This window comes from Diorhabda sublineata, chromosome 1 (assembly GCF_026230105.1).
Source record: "Diorhabda sublineata isolate icDioSubl1.1 chromosome 1, icDioSubl1.1, whole genome shotgun sequence".
NCBI classification, from domain to species: Eukaryota; Metazoa; Arthropoda; class Insecta; order Coleoptera; family Chrysomelidae; genus Diorhabda; species Diorhabda sublineata.
In genome coordinates, this window is record NC_079474.1 from 38,385,990 (window position 1) to 38,404,636 (window position 18,647).

Consider the following 18,647-nt stretch of genomic DNA (forward strand, 5'->3'; position numbering starts at 1 on the left):
ATAGACAAGATATCTAGATACCCAACATACTATTCGTTTTTTACCCCGCCCGTCTAGGTCGCCCTATAGGCCCGTAGACTCGTTATTTAATAACCAGACCTCATAGTACCTATGCATTCAAAATTAAACTCTAAGGTAACCAATGAAAATTTAAGTAATTTTTTATGAAAGACTACTAAAATCAGATTATTAGCTAACTTATTTCGTCCCATTTCGTTTATTTTGCTCGTTTTGGATGGATAAATACGAACATAGGTACCATAAAAAGTAAATGAAGACCAACGATAATATGGGATAACAGTAGACAAAATTTATAGATATAAATGACAATTTGAAATGAAATACTAAAGTTATGATTGCATCTAGTAGACAATAACAACGATTCCTTGAGGTTCATTATAAGAAAAATTGAGGAAAATCAAGTCCATTCAAAAGAATTGTTGGGTTTACCAGTAGATCTATATAAATATATCTCTCAAACTTTCTTCAATATGTCGAAGACGGTTTATTAAAGCCGCTTGGCATGATGCAAGACAACGTGGAAGAAATTGCATAAAATTTAATGCAAGGCAATATATTGCATAGATGAATACTTTTGTGCGGTTTGAAAATGAAAATAACAAAACTAGGTAAAGTAAAAAAGGAGAAAGTGGTCAGTTCCTCACTAGCATTAATTATAACTTCCGCAACTTTGCTTTTGGAGTGCGATAGACAAAAAAGAGTATCAATTAAAATCCCAACCTCAAATTTCTTTTAATTTTTTGTGCCTACTTAACAATGAGAATAAAACTAAGTTTTACGAAATTCAGCTGATCTGTTGAGCCAAAAGTAACTAGATTTCTTCCTATAATTGCAACTTGCACGCAATAAAATAACGATAAACTGATAAACCGATAAAGCTGCAAGTGCGAGATCTTGCATAAAACATTCAACTAAACTTCATTTGCACATGCTTATGATCAAGAAATATTGCGTCTTGCAGTGCATTGCACGTTGTCTTGCATCATGTCAAGCGGCCTTTAAAAGAGAGACTTTCCAGACTTGACACAACTTGCTGTGGCTATTATATTGTTAGTTACCGCCTTGCTTTTGATGTCATCTGTCAAAATTTTACATAAATCTGAGAGATTACTTTTAATATTATACGAATGAAATAGTTTTTGTTATTAAGTAAATATGGAAAACAAATAATTTCGAGTGATAATTTAACATTTATACAGTTGATGTTGATTTATACTCAGCCGTCATCAAAAAAAGTACATGAGGTAACTAATGGAGCTAATGTTCAACCTAATAAGTATGCAATATTTTGCATGAAAGGTTACACATGGAAAAGCTTTCCGCAAGGTGGATGCCACGATTGCTAAATATTGCTCATAAGCTCACATTCGAATAAATGTTTTTCCATATACATATTAAAATATGATGCATGTGAGATGAAACCTGGGTATACCATTATACCCTAAAAATTAAAATACAATCTTAAGAATTGACTTTGTTTGAGGAACTTACTCGCAAGAACCGTTTTTTAACCAATAAATTCATAGCCATAGTGTTTTAGGCAACAACAACTAGCAAATATGATTCTGAATTTCTGACACGTTTTTACGCTGAAGGTAAGAACAAGCGATCGCAGTTGTTGAAGAAAAGACATTTGCTCATACCCATTTTGCTATTGGTTACAGAAAAATTAACCAAACTGCGTTATGACTTATTTCCTTTTTTGTCATATTCATCTGATCTTGCTCCCTAAGATTCCCAAACTTAAATAAATGCCTGGGTACTAAGCCATTTCATACAAATGAATAGTTGATGGCAGAGACAAACGCGTATGCAATAATCATCTTTTATCTAACTGCCCTCGTATATCACAGTAGTATTGACAAAAGATTCATGGAATGAATATAGAACAAACATGGAATTACCATTAATAATAGGCTTCAAATAAGACTCGATAAGAGAAGTAGTTTCGACGATTTCTTTTTTGAAGGATTATCAATGGACTACTATGCATGCTTTGTAACGGAAACTATGAAACATTTCACTAATTATATTTATCAACAGAATGGATTAATTAGAAAAAAATTGTAGATATAATACAATGATACGTCGTTCATAATTTATTAAGTTTTATTCAAAATCTTATTCTTTCCACCCTAAATCCCTAATACGGGGTCTAATCCCCAATTATTTGTTCATGAAATATCAAAGCAAGTAATCTATCAGATTAAACATTATATGGCATTGTACATTTCATAAATTCTATTTGTCTCACGATAGCGCTTTCATTTTTCTAAGAGTTTAAAGGCTTGTCCGAGTTTAATACTCGTTAAAAAGCGGTCAATTGCTTTATCTCAAAAGAACACGTTCTAAAGCACGTTACCTAGTTTAAGAATGTTTAGTGAGAAATTAGTAGTATTAATACATTTCTGTTATCTAATCAATTTGTACAAAAAATACACACCTACGATTATAATATATTAACTATAAACCTACTAATAACTAAGTCATTCTTGGTCCTCGTTTATTCGAGCTATTGCTGAATTTATAGCTTCGCATCTTGCTCTTAATAATAGGTAGTTATTTTTGTTTTGCAATTTGTAGTCTAGTTTTATTTTTGTCATCGATTTCACTACTGGTTCTCCCCTCATTACCACCTCATTTAAGAAATTTGCTGCCCTTTTCTTTATCGAAGGTGATAACAAAATTTATAATTCAATAACTCACATTTATTATTTAAATAATTACCATCTTGACTTCTTGTTCAACGGATATTTTGTAGTTGGAGCCATTCTTTAATATTATCAACAGTCTGTAGGTCTGCTGAGATTATAAACTTCACACAGTACTTCTGCTATTTCTTAAACTCCTGAAAATGGCACTTCTACTAAACTAATCCAATTTCGGTCTTACTACCTTACATGAACGTATACAATGTACTACATATATCTGTTTTCTAGTGAAAACAAAGAATAGATAATTGTTTACTATCCAATAAAACTACCGAATAGAATTGCTCATACTGTGCTTGTGTGCTTGTATTGTGAATCGTTTCAATTAGCTCCATACAAATATGATAAAAGCGTTATTTACTATAAGCATGGCATATTTCTTGGACTACAATTTTCGGCTGAATTAGATAGAACTCTAATTGAGTTTTGGGTTCAGGTCTACTGGAATATAACCATATAACTCGTTATTTATTATTATGCTTTCATATCAATCTTCTATAAAGAGTAAAATAAATGACCTAACGTTTCTAATTGAAGTCAAATCACAGAACCATTGGTGACTTCGCCTCAACCAAGAACCCCCCACAGATACTATCAAAACTCTTTCTAAATTTCTTTGTGAATCAAGTATAATTCCAGAAATAAGCAAACGTACAAAACAAGTAGCAGAAATAGTGACTACAAACGTATTAAAAGAAGAAAACAAAAAATAGAGGAGAAACAAAATATTGAAATTGCCAGAGTCTGGTTTATGTAAAAAGAAAGCAAAATCAACTTCTGAAGAAGAATGTGAAATAGATTTGGATAGTGAAGATTTACCTGGAGAAAACTACAAATATGATTGTGTGAGTTGTGGTGAAAACTACTACAAAAACTGCTGAAAAAATCGAAGATTCAGTGTATTTACGAATGCATGAAAATTGTACTCCATTTGAAAATGGAAATGAAATCAAGGCGAAAGGAAAAAGGATAAAGAAATAATATGGCCATCCTCTACTACTTGCTACGGCCATCTGTGACACGGATGGGTCAGATAAGATGGCCACTTCATTTGTTTAAGAAAAGTTAGTTACTAAAATGTCAATTGATAGATAATAGTCACGAAAACTTGTTAAACCCATTTTGATTGAGAAAAGGTTAATAATAAAGTACAGATTCTCATTTTTTTTGTAACAGTTACATAAAATTCTACCTTAAAATAAATACGACCGTATCATCCTAAATTACCCTACTATTTCAATCTTAATCATAGAATTTTCTATACAAAATAATTGAAACATTGCGACAATGAATGCAACGTAGTGAACTATAGTAAAGACCTCAGTAAATACGAATTAGTGCTTAGAAGTCCATATTTCTTTTGGGTGGTAACCATTCCAACAAAATATTATTTCGACACGGAAGCCGATAAAACAATGGAAATTTAAGAAAGACAAGAAAATGTCTAGTAGGTATAGTAAGTTTTGTTCGAAACATTGCACCTAAAACTTTTTATTAAGAGCTGCCATTGATTTAAATGGAGTCTTCAGCCTATAAACTATTCCTAGGCCTTCATTCACTATTACTGTATATTAAAAATGAACATTTTAACTAGATAGTTGGATAAAAATGTAGAAGGTACGATCAAGTAATGATATTCATGAATAAATAAAATCCAATACATTATTCAATATAGCAAACATTTGTTACAGTTAAATCCCTGAAAGCAGATAACTTTCTATTTTAACGGCCGCAAACTCCAGATCAGGACTCAAATGAGATATTGAAATATTAGCTGCATAAATATTTATTACTTTAATAATGAATGATTATAAGCTGTTTCAACAGATCTAGACTTATATTTGAAGTTTACAGATAAATAAATGTAAAAAATCGTAGTTTAAAACTGAAATATATATTTACTGAAATTTCTGTGTTTAATAAATAAATTTAAATAGTTCGAAATAATTATAATAAGGAACGAAACCAAAAACCAAAGAATCAACAAATGGTTCGTTAGATTGATGCAAAACATAAAGAAATTCTTGTTTTTTCTACTAGAGACTACTCCATAGTTAAACAAACAAGTTTATCCACCTTTTGCAAATTGATATCTGATTTTTTGAGGTGAAGGAGGTCGCAACTGTTCCTTGTCTTCAACTAACTTACTTCCACTTTCAAATCGCTCATCGTCTTCAAAGTTATTACATTCCATCATAAACTATAACAGTCGCCAAAGCAACTTCAACCTTATATTAATACATATGGTATGCGGGTATGAAACATACTAGTTGGAACAGATGCAGCTCAGGAAATTTGTATATAAAAATTCGAGATATTTTGGGTGTAGTACAAGGGTTGATATTCGAGTTTTGAGATAGACAAATAAAAACAAATATCTATAATTGGATATAGCTTTTTTTAAAATATTCTCCATTAAGATAAATACACTTTTACATGCATTTGAACTAATTGTCGAAGCATTTTTTCCATTCCGATTGAGGTACCTCCAAAACATGTGATTTGAATGCATCAACCGCTTCTTCGGGTATAGAAAACGTTAACCTCGTTATTTATTTTTGATCTGAGGGAATAAGAAGAAATAATTGGGTGACAGTACGGCGGATGACCCATAAATTTGATGTTGACGGTTCAAAAACGTTTTTGTTTGAACTAATGTGTAAAAGCTCAGTTTCGTCTTCTACAATTAGCTTCCCTGATTTTTCCGAATTTCCCGCAAACAAATGCTCGTGTACCATTCAGAATTGACCTATCTACGTTGCTTTAATGGAACCGACATGTCCATTTATTCCGAAAAAACAGGTGAGCATTTGCTTCGAAGCGCTTCGTGCTCGAACAACTTTTGTTGGATATGGCTCATCTTTAAAGACCCATACAGTCGATTGTAGTTTAGTTTCGGATGCATATGCATAGATCTATAATTTGTCAGATGTCACGTTCTTATAGACATCTATTCAGCACGGCAATTGAATCTTTCAGCATTTCGTGAGCGATTGTCAAGTATCCGGTATCCCACACAAGCAAATCTTTTTGACAGCCAAATGTACATACAAGATTGAATTATGCGAGTGAAACTGATGCTCAAATAACCTTAATATCACGGTATGTCACATTACGATCTTGCAGTATCAGTTTACGCGCAACAGCAGATGTTGGACGACCTTCACAAAATTCATCCTCAGCGAAGTGCGACCACGATTGAATTCGGAAAACTAGCGAAACATAGTGGCTCGAGATGGTGCTTGAAATCACCAAAAGTCAAAGTTTGATCGGCATACTGCTGTTGGTTTGTTCTTCTAAGAAAATGTTCACGATTTAGCGATTTAATTCCATTTTTTGATCAAGATAAATGTATCTGTAAACAACTCAAATAGCACTCGTGACAGCACGTTCTCAGTACGTTCACCATTAAAAATTTCAAACTTCATGATGGTAATGACAGGTTTGACATATTCACATCAGTGTTGCCATATCTCGAAACTTTAGTAGCAGCTCTCGTATAAACCAAATGGAGTAAATGAGAATTTATTTGATGTGAATTATATTCGAATAATCAAAGATTTGATAGAACTATCTACTTATCATATTTATTTTCTGATTTAAGAGTAGATTACTAACAATTTTATCATGTTCAAATCTCTAATACTTAACTTTCAATACCAAAACGTAATCAGAAGTAATGTTAGCTGTTGCCTAAGAGTGAGTTATTCGATTAAATGTCTCGAAATAAACAGATTTTCAGCGTGATTGATTTAATAACAATAAATTTGTTCATTGCATCTTGTTTCAACATAAGTAAGATAATCCAATATATTAGTTGACTTGTTTTGTAAATTTATTAATTGAAATATTCACTTTTCACGGTTCAGTAGAATCTAATGGATTTTTGAAAATATTCATAAATACTCGTAGGTAGCATTTAATAATATTTGCTGATAAATCATCCTGATTTTAAGACTTCAATGACTGAAAACTAGTTTTTAAGAAAATAGTGAATATTCATTTGGGCATTCAAATACTTCTTATTTCGAAATTAATGAAGATTGGCTTTGTAAAGGTAGTCTTCAGAAAATAAACAATTATACAGAACTTTGAAGTACTTTATAATTTTTAGAGTTTTGATAACTATTCCAGAAAATAAATAACAGCAAGTGTTTTGCATTTATATAATTTTAAGAAAAAGAATTATGGCTGATCATTACATTCTCAGAAATCGTTGATCAAGACCGTGGAGATTGTGGAGATTTTCATATCTACCAAGAGAAATTGATTGGTCTCCAAATAAATCAAATTTGAAATATTTTATATTTCTTCTTACTTTTTAATGGGACCAGCAAAACAGAAAGTTTTTATCAACTTGGTTATTTTGTGGCCTATAAGACCTCAACCTAAAAAGTGTTTATGAATTCTCATTGTTGCTGCAGATCTCTGTTACGCGGCGTAAATAAAATGATTGGTTTTCATGAGAATAAAGAAAATATCCCAACACCTTAGAAGACAAACAAAAGCAAGTTAAGAATATTCTTAAAGATATTTACAAGAAAGATTCAGTAGACTACACGGAGAGTGTTATGGATTTCCAATGCCAAGAATATATTTTTTAAAAGGTTCATTCGCAAATACAAGTTCTTCTCTGACATAGAAGTTGCAAACGCAAGAGCTGCGAAACCAGTAGGTGCACAACAAACCATTAAAAATAAAGTTCGGTAGCTTTATTCTCTGGAGAATTTAAATAACTATTCAGCTTTGAAGCCAAAACATACCAGACAGTTATATACAGATATTTGTTAACATTGCTGCATATGAATTGGCCTAGAGAAAAATAGAGCAGCTTCAGTATTCGATCATCAAGAAAAGCTAATAAAGAAACTAAAAGGCAAAAAAACATCGTTTAATAAGATGTCATAAATATATGAGTTTCACTTATAATTCTTCTTCAACAATTCTGAAAACGACTTGAAATCCAGCTCTGTCTAATTTTTAGCGGAATATTATTGAAGTAGAAGAAACTATCAGACTTTTTGTTCTATGACAGTGTAACGCTATTTAATACATTAATGACGTATATGCTGCATTCTAATTTCATAACAGCCCACGATCTATAATTATTATCATTCCTTTAATAATAATTTTTTTTAATTATTTTTATGTTTCAGTCTAATTACATAACAGGTTATTAACATCAAGAAGCCTCAAGATCTTATTTCAATAAATTATTTTTAGTTGCAAAATGAGCTATTAATATTTAGATGTTATTAGATAATTATTTATTTCGCGCATTTCTATACCAAAAAATGAATACAAAATGTTAGTTTATTTATAATTTCACAATCGGTTTTCATTTGGAAACCGATATCATTCCTGCAACTTAATTATGGAAACGCGTAACATACTGTAAGTGTATTAGAGTAGAAGTAGTAAACGGTATGCTCAATATAAATATCACCAACAATATCAGTATTTATATCCAACACGCTTGGAGAATATGCTATTATTAATATACATTAAATTGAAAAAGAGGCTGATCTTCATATTTACGCATAGAGAGAAAGAGACTCGTTGAATGGGATAGGGACATTTCCATGTAAGATATGGTTAATTTCAAGAATGGCTCTGATATAAGCAAAAGCATTCAATAGATAGTAATGGTAACAGAGGTCGGCATAAGTCAAGCAGAAAATTTGCATCAAGAGAAAAGCGTCAAAATGGATATATTAAAAGAAATGACAAAAGGGATTCAAAAAGGGTTACTGTAAGTGTTCAAAATGGATCAATACATTTACGGCAACATTTTCCAACGGAGGGGCAGATCCGTTAAACAATCTCAAACATATGCCGACATCTGTATCCTAGAAAGCTTTACTGGACAATGTAGATAGCTCTAATTATTATTTATTGAGAGAAGAGGAAAATTGGCTTTATTGCTATAGAAAATTTTATAATTTCTTCAATTCCTTATTTTTTAAACGTTTTGATATGTTCATCTTTCTAAATCTTGATTTTAGGTCTCTATAAAATTATAACTATCTTTCAAAAATTATTTTAAAAAACTAATTATGAAACAGAAGATCCCTGATATCAAAAAAATTTAGAAATTTCATAATTTCATGGACAAATAGAGCAAGAATAAATTAAATATATAAATAAATCGAACAAATTGAGTTTAGTTAAAATTAAAGTAATTACAAATAATTACGTGTCGCAATAAAAATTCTCATAGTTCGTTCATATTAATTTTTATTGTTGCTCCTTCATTAATGTAAAAATCAATAAAATTTTGGTGGAACCGCTTCGAAGTTGTACCACTGAATGAAACAGTATCTCCAAAAGAAACGACTCATTCAATTTTCGAAATTTATGTACGAGATTGCTGTTTTTAGCTTATTACAGTTTGTTGAAGCGAGGGTAATTGAATTTTTTCATTAAATCTGAGGAGAGTATTTGTAACTACAGATTCTGATCCAGCATATTTAACGGTGTAAGGGTATAATCGTTAAATGAATGAATGTTTGTTATTGATACATACTAATTCGAAAATAAACAAAGCAGGAAGAGTGAAAATTTTGTATTCTTCTAAATATTCAAACAAATATATGACGGATTGCTCTTTTCTGTAAGTTAAAGATAGAATCAAATAGAATCAAGGTTACAAAGGCTAGCCCATAAGGGGTACAACATAACGAAAAAGAGATTCAAACCAAGAAAAGTGAGTTATTAAGGCGGTGAAGTAAGTCGTGAACGTAAAGATTCAAAAACTTTACCGGCTTAACAGCTTCGGTTGGAAACAGTCTTGTCAGTAGAAAGTCTGCTGAAACTGAACTGGTAATATTCTTAATTATGTCTTAATTATGATAGATTATAATATATATATATATATATATATATATATATATATATATATATATATATATATATATATATATTTCAAGAAACACCGCTTTTGATTGGTGGGTTATTAAATATTCGTTGACAATTTATCTTTTCATTCTGTGTATTCGTGTGGTGTGTGTGTGTGTGTGTGTGTGTGATATTCTGGTTTTGGAGAAAATTCAATAAACGTATTCTCATTAGCCTTCCGATGATTTCTGAAAGGGACAGTACTAATTCAATACGTCTTGGATTACAGTCTTTGGATTTATAGTTACCCTTATGAACTGAAATTATAGTGCTTTTGAAAGAAGCTGTTTCCAAATAACTCATTATACTATTCATATCAAATCAAATAGTCTAGAGAAAAAAATCAGTTAATACAGAAAAAGACTTTTATATTTAGAATGCCAGAATATAGGAACAACTAAACTTCTAAGGATTAACTAAGATTTTTTTCTCAGTTGGGATTATTAAACAACTAAGTTTATAGTGCAGGTTGAATTATTGAAGCCAACTGATGGTCTCGTTTATTTAAACATTGCAACAGCTGCACAATATGAATTTTGTTATAAGATCAATTTTATTAATAAGTAATGTCAGTTTCATGTGATCTGATATTACGGTGATTGAATTACGCTGATCGTAGTCACGCTTAATGACTATTATCAAGTATCAAGTAAACAGTAAACACTCTATTTCAGTTTAAATATCAATTATCCCTATTCTGGGCTTGTATAATTCCAATAAATCTTTATTTTTCACTTTCTCTACTTTCCTTAGTTTTTTTTTGTTTGTGAGTTTGCTTGTAAACAAATTCGATTTGAATTTTGACGTAAATATTAAACTCTTTCAAACATTAAATATATATCACATGTTTTGGGATTTGAGGCAAATAATGTCAATTTTCATATAGTGTTTCAAGATTCTTGAAATTATTTATACGTGAGTTCTGAAACGGTATTAATGTGCTTGAAACAAAATAAGGTTCATTGATGACTAAAAAACTCTATCAGGTTGATCGATCTCGTTATAGTTATGACTCTGTAGCTGTCCATTCGCTAGCGTAGTTATTTTTGCTGTGCTAAGTTTTACTGTGAACATTGAGAATAATGTATTTTTATGTTATAGTTCTTCCAATATCAATTGCAGAAGACAGTTATGCGAGGAACAATCAATATTTCATAAATACGCATGGAGCTCATACCAAATAAAGAAATGAGAAATAATGTTTACTCAAAGTATAAAATTCGGTAAACATCTAACAAACCATGAGTCCACGTGGATTCATCATCTCTAATGTTCACCAATGAAAACATCGATTCGTAAACATAAATGCATGTCTATTGAGTGAAGCTGTCGGAAGGTGTGTGTACGCAATTTCTTTGAAACATTCCTGCGATAAGCAGTGGCGTGGCTTTGTTAGATTTATTTAATTCATAAATTTCTTTAAATAAATAGAAATATAAATATAAATAGACCATGGGCGAATGAAGACAATGAAATTGCACAGTATAGTGAGAATAAAGACAGTCCTAATTAGAATTGCTGAATTAACTAAAATAGATAAATTTTCCATTTATCGAGTAGTCACGAAAGGGGTTGCTGTGGATCATTCACAGAACCCAAAAACATTTAAAGAAAAACTGACATAAGGAGAACAGGGTTGCGATAGTAGAAGTAATTATCCAGAATACAATTATATCAGTTTAGAAACATTGCGTCAAGTTTTGTCAGCATGTGATTTTAAACACAAAAAACTGAATAAACGGATGGCAAATACCGAATCGTCAAGGATAGTTCGATGGCGACAAGATCATTTGCATCAGATAAAAGACTACCGAAGTTCTAATAGACGAATAGGTTACAAGAAGTTAACATCCGGTACCCTGTTTAAACCAAACTTCTCTACAGACAGGTAAATTTTACTCGTCTATTTACGTTTTATAATTTAATATTCAGTTGTAGCAAGTAAACGAGATAAAATGATGATGCTTTTCTAAGTTCCAAGTAGGACTACGATTAACTGCATCAGTCCAATTTATAATGATTCGATTGCCTTTTAACGAATACTTACATACATACATATGTTTAAAAGTATTTATAAAATTATGCAATTTATGAAATGAGATATCCACGCCTATGGTAGATCAAACAAAATTGTCGGCAAGGGTTTTCAAAATCTGCAATTGATATTGGAAGAACTATAATTGCTTATAATTCAGAATGAGTACATATTATATCAAAAATATGATATTATGTCAATAACAGAAACAGTATACCACGTTTTTACGCCTACTTTAGAGTTACCGAGGAATAAACTTTCTCTATAATTTTTAAAATTATGAACTGTTAATAAGGAAGATAATAAAAATATATTGAACAGGGTTGTGTTAAAAGGTATTGAAATTAATGTACCGTTACGTCTGATATATACTGAAATATACAATGTGAATGTTGAATTACGTAAGAAGATAAAAGCATTTTTGCAGATTCATTTAGTACTTATTGCAAGGGGCTTGACGTGTTAATATTGATATTGAAATTCGAAGTTGTATAAAGAATTTCAAATCATACTGATATAATAAATTTCATTGACGAATTCAGCATTAAAAAAATTCATTCATATATTTTTTATTCAAATATCTCGTTCTAATATCAATAATTATTTTACACTTTCACGTGATATGTTAACCATATTTTATTAATCATATTAAACAGGAAGAAACGATATAAAACATACGAATATATTTTAAATATTGTTTGCATTTCTAAACACATCTAATAGTCTTTCTGTTCGACTACCGAATGATGAACACGGTTTTAAATATGAAATGCCCATTTTAATTTGTTTATTTCTGTATCTAAATACCACGTAATCCAATACAAACAGGTTATAAAACTAAAAAAAAAAACTAGAAATTTACTTTCTCTTATTCGAATTAAAACTTAAATAGATTGTGCATATTTTACTGCAAAACCATCCTTACTCAGCATTATTTTTATACACTACATTTTTCAGCAACAAGATTCATATCACCATTCCAAGAGATTGTTTTATAACTACTTTTGCTAATAATCCCTTTGTGTCTAACTCACACTTTCTAATTCTAGCTCCAAATATACGAGTAATTAAATATTCCATGATAACCTTTTTACCTGTGTAGAGCTGCTATGTTTTTTTGTATCTGGTTCATTGATGTAATTAAAAATATATAGAAAGAACTTCTGATAATTCTTAGACCAAATGTCTTCAATTTTTTTGCACAACAACCAATTGATAGTTTATATGGTTAAGATAAACCTAATTCAAAACTTTTGTTTTTATGGAAACAGATAAGGTAACAACAGTATTGCCAAATCTCAAATACATACATCACGTTTGGAACATACGACGATGGTTCTGCATTATGGACTGTATTATTAAAGTACACAATCTATACAGCATATGTTTCAAGTTTGAAAACGCCACGTTGTTTAGTATTTGTTTGACACCATCAATAGTGGACGTTTTCAGTGAATTTGTAAATATGGAAAAAATTGGTATTTGGTGATTTATTTGAAAGGCCTTAGCCCAACCAATATAAACAGCTTAACTAGATTCTACTCCGGCTGAGACTTGTTCTTCGTTATCATTAGTCAAATATTGGATAGCAGAGTTTAAACGCCGTACAACCTGCGAAGACTAGCATCGCAATGGTCGACCAAATGAGATAACGACTCCAAAAATGTTGTAGAAAATCCAGAAAGCGGTACTAAATGATCGTCGACTGAAAGTGCAGACATAATAGATATAGTCGTGAAGATGTTTTCATGGTGTTTGGCAATGTTTCATTGAAATGAAGCCAAATTTTTGCGCCGTTTCATAACCATGAATGAAACGTGGATCCATCACAATCAAAACAATGAACTAAAAAGGTAGAACCGGCTGCAAAGAAGGCAAATACCGTTCCATCTGCACGCAAGGTTATGGTGTTGTTTCTTTACGATGCGCATGAGATGGTTCTCATTGACTTTATTGAAAAAGGAAAAACTATCAACGGCGAGTATTATGCAAACTTATTGCAAAGTTTGAGCGAAATAATTGAACAAAACAGCCGTATTTGTCTCAGAAGAAAGTGTTGTTTTATCAAGACAATACATTAGCTCACATATCCGTTATTGCAAGTGCCAAATTTAATTAATTAAAGCTGTAATTGCTACCACATGCACCCTATTTATTAGACTTGAAAAAATGGCTGCATGGTCAAACATTTTCCAACAATAAAAAAGTGATTTCGGTAGTTAATGGCTATTTTGAGCTTATTGAAATGTGTATGGACCTAAAAGGAGATAACGTTGAAAACTAAATATATTTTTCCAAAATGTTGTGCTCTTTTTGTTGTGCCAGATACATCTGGGACCATCCTCTTATTAACACATTGTAATTATAGAGAAACATAATATTTCTTCCAAGTATTACACATTCTCATTAAATTATTATGTTAATCAAAATAAATTTTCAGATTACATCAAAAGGCAAGGAACAAATCAGTCAACTGCATCAAAAATCATAGACTGTAAAAAACGTTACTTTTCAATTTATTTCCTAAACAGCACTAGCGTGAGCATATAACATTCTTACAGTCTTAACAAATTTACGTAATTGAAACTTATAGACTGGTTAGTTTTTTATTCTAGATGTCTATTGTTCCTTGCAATATCAAGCTACATGCAATAAAAACAGAGTAACTGACCTCTGTGAGTGAATGTGTCAATACAACTAAATTGTTTAACGAATAACCCATATATTGGGAAAGGTTCGAAATAATTCCTGAAAAGTATGTCATGTCAGGTCTGTATACTAAATATGAGACAGCTCATAGAAAAGAACAAAGTCAAAAACATTGGAACACATATGACATTTATAGACTTAGAGACAGCATAGCTCGAAGAAAAATGATTTAATACTACGATAAGATTATGTGGAGGTATAAAAGTGCAAATAAAAATTGGTAACTTAACCAATGTACAGGAATAGGTCTAAAAAACGATACGACCTAGCTACTACTACAATTTTTAACGTGTATGGAAGAGGCCCTACAGAGATGATGGAGGAAATGTGAGAAATTTAGTATACGATACCGGTATAAGAGAATGTACTACATTTAATACTATTCGCAAATGATCACGTTATTTTTTCACTGAAAAACAGAAAACATCGAGTGTATGAGCGAAAAGCTGAAATACAAATTATGGGAACTTGAAATAAATATGAGTACAACTGAATATTTATGTTCTGGACAAGACGCTGCAGATTTAATTTTTGAAAAGGAAACTATTGAAAGCTACCTAACTTTTAATTATTTACGATTGTCCATACATCAAAATGGTACGTGTGTGAAGACACAGAGACAAAATAAGCACGAGGAAAACAAGCCATAAAAGCTCTCCATGGACTGCTATGCAACATTTGACTAAACCAAAAAATCATTATACCTTATATGGGGCATAAGTATGGTTAATAACAACAATTCCTAAGAGCTAGACAAACTAAGAAATGCAGATATATGGCAGTGAATGAATAAATACTGGAGTGGGAGCCTCCAAATAGAAGACAAACAACTCTAGGATGGAAAACATACATTGGATTTGTTATTAGAGATAGAGACCTAAGAATAGGAGACTGGAATTTTGAGCAACTGTGGAGTTCAAAATCGGTGAGCTTAAAAGGGAAAATACTGAGGGAGACGAAAAAGAACGCTCAAAAGGTATTTACGGCGCCATTATAAAATAGCAAATATCGTTCCTTGAAATATTTTTTGTTAGTTATTGTTTGGTCAGCTTATAGATTGAGTACAGAATCAATCTTAAAACACTTTCTTGAAGGACTCCAGATAGACTGGTATAGAAATCAGTGAGCGTTATACTGATAGAAAATATCTTAGTAAGATAAATTTTAGTTTCTGGTATAATCTTTCGGTCCACACTTTATCCATGAACACTACTAAGCAGTAGCTCTAACAATTTTTAGTGGCTAGTTGGTATATCTATTCCATTGTGTCTAGAATTGTCTCTTAGAATGCTATTTAGATTTTTCTGTAGATTTCTCCAAAAACCTTAAGCAAGATGAGACGTTTATCTAATTATTATTTAGAATCATGATTATATGAGCTACTTTCCAAATGTTGGGGGAGTAGCCAATGCGAAGTATTGCGAAAACTACAAATTTTATATACTCGTACATAACATTATTCAACTAATTCTTTCAAAACTTTACCAGTGAATAAGTGTCTTTCTAATGTTATATTCCATCCTGATTATTTCTTTTACCTCAGAAGATTTCATTTCATGATGAGGATTTGATATGGTGCATCTGTGCATTGTGTAAAGAAAACATAACATTCAAATTCATCTTCAATCTAGTGTGAAATTGTGAAAAGTTATTAAATTAGATATTATAGGAATGTTAAAATTAAACACAAAAATATGTAGCTACAGACTAAAAACGAAAAGTTAACATGAAGTTTGACTTGACCTAATTCAAAGAGTAACAAGCCTCTCCTAGTTTCAAAGAAAGCATTTCTGGAAAGCTTCTTTGAGATAGCTGGCGTTCTTGATGTTTCAGCACTTCTTTAGTACAAAATTCATACATAATTAGGAGATTATGTTGTTATTATATCGAGAGAGAAATGCATGAGTGGAAAAGTCAACCATGTAATACTCGTTCAAGTTTCAAAAAATATGATTACTAAAGGTGTAGCATGGATATAATTCTATGTATAAATATATGGAATAGATAATTTTCCTTCCCTATAAAAATAAAATAATGTGTATTTTAATCATTTTACCCTAATTTTAGCTGATAAAATGTTAATATAATGAAATAAATGGAAATTTTAATTCCCCATAAAACTCTTAAAAATACTAGAAACTATTATGGAATATCAACAATTTCATATAGAGGTAGATTCAGAACTATTTAATTGCCACGTATAAATTGTATTATAAAATAAATAATTTCTTAATATTATTATCAATTTTCAATAACACCAAGTCTAGAAAAGTTTCGTTCGACTATTTTTTTGTGCGTAATTAATAAAAGCTCAAAATAATATTTACCATAGCCTTTGTGACAGCCCTATAACTATTCCAATTAACGTCGGAAATAATCACAAATAAAATAAGTTTCTCCACTGAACACACTCCGAATCGATTAAAAGAGAAGGCAAGTCACAAATTAAGATAAACCCAGATATACAGTACCGCGCGCGACAAAACGACAGAATGAATCAAATAATTCAAAATTTTCATGATACGGACCAAAGAAAAAAAATTGTATCAGTTTCCCTCTCACCGGTCAGAAGCGGTGGCCTTTCTCTTACTTGGACAACTGGTACCCCTCCAATGGTTATTTTACGCTGGCAGTGCTTACAGGTTCTTGTTGTTGGTACCGTACGATCTAGGTATCTAATGTGGCGATGAAAATGCAACTTGAACGACTTGAGTGCAAATTTATGTATGCAATATTGCAAATATAATTAAATAAACGAAGAGTATGAAAATCATTGACTATACAATATTTTGAAATTTTACATATCTATAAGCTTATTTAGTCATATTTACAGGATATATGTGGAAATTCATAGAAATATCTATTCAGGATTTGAGATTACTATCGGTATCGACCTTAGACCGTACAATTACGTGTACTGCTACTTTGGCCGAGAAAAAAAAATTAATAACGTCAACAGGATTCTACAGTCCCTTGACTGCTTTTAATGAGTCAAAGAAAATCTAAAAGCGGTTCAATGCTTTCTTGGCTCGAAAATAGTTTACGATTTTTTGTTTGTTTCAGATGAATTAAAAATAATTTCTTTTATATTTAATGCAGAGAAATCAATTATAATAAAAAAGCAGATCCTATTTCCTTTTGATAAATAAAATGCTAAAATTATGATAATTCATGGATTGCAACCGATTTTTGTAAAAGTCCCGACTTCCTAGCTTGGCCTCCTCTATCTCCAGGGTTGAATCCTTGTGATTTCTGTTTATGGAGTTTATGGAGTTACCTCAAATCATACGTGACACCCACAGTTGATATTAATAATTTGAAGAATCGTATAGCGTGTGACACCATAAGAAATACACCTCAAATCTTTGAACGTGTACGGCAATTCATGATACGTAGGCTACGTTCATGTATTTTGGTTAAAGATATTTCCTGCATTTATTATGAGTCGTATTACATTTTATTTATTTTTATTTATTTTTTCTCTGCAGTTATTGATTTGGTGAAAAAATTTGAGAATAAATATTATATTACACTACAAGGGACGAAAGTTGCGCGTCATGATTCCCGAGGTAAATGTGAGAGTATCTTTTCGAACATGACAGAGATTGTAACTTTCTATCCATGTAGTGCATACGATTTTTCTTCTTACCTCGGTCGAAGGTTCACATCGGGAATTATGACGCACCGGGACAAAAATTCAAATGCGCACGTATACTTCTTATAGGGAGAGTAAATGTTAAACTTTCGTCCCTGCCACTAGGGGCCATCCATAAAGTACGTCACACGAATTTTAGGACTTTTGAACCCCTCCCCCCGTCCTTGTCACAGGTTGTCACATTTTTACAACCCCCCCCTCCTGATGTGACGTCATTTTTTAAATTTATATATGTATTTAAAAATAATCGAGAGAAAACAGCTATTCACATTTTTTACTTATTTTTATTAAAAACTAATCTAATAAAATCAACATAAAGTCCAACATCTCATAAAAGTGTTTAAATTTTCAATTCACATCCAAACTTTACGTTTTAGTATTTTAAATTTTAACATGTGACTAAACTATTGACCCCCCCCCATGCCCCTTGTCACACGATGTCACACTTCGGTTATACCCTCCCTCCCCATTAACGTGAGACGTACTTTATGGATGGCCCCCTAGAAACAAAAACTAGTACTTTCCACCGAGGTATGAAGAAAAAATATTTAAAAATATTACAAGAATTTCAAGTTATAATTTTATTCCATAAAACTTCATCTTCAAATAAGGTTTTGAT

At 31.2% G+C, this 18,647-nt stretch overlaps 1 protein-coding gene across 2 annotated transcripts in view; it reads right to left on the reverse strand.

Annotated features, from left to right (window-relative positions):
- Window positions 1–17,055, reverse strand: part of LOC130441456 (mucin-2-like) — an 89,034-nt gene extending 71,979 nt beyond the window's left edge. For both annotated transcript variants that reach the window (XM_056775159.1, XM_056775167.1), the window contains exon 1: window positions 16,701–17,055. The gene's annotated coding sequence lies outside the window, so the exon portion shown is untranslated. The remainder of the gene's footprint in view (window positions 1–16,700) is intronic.
- Between the last annotated feature and the right edge of the window lie 1,592 nt (window positions 17,056–18,647).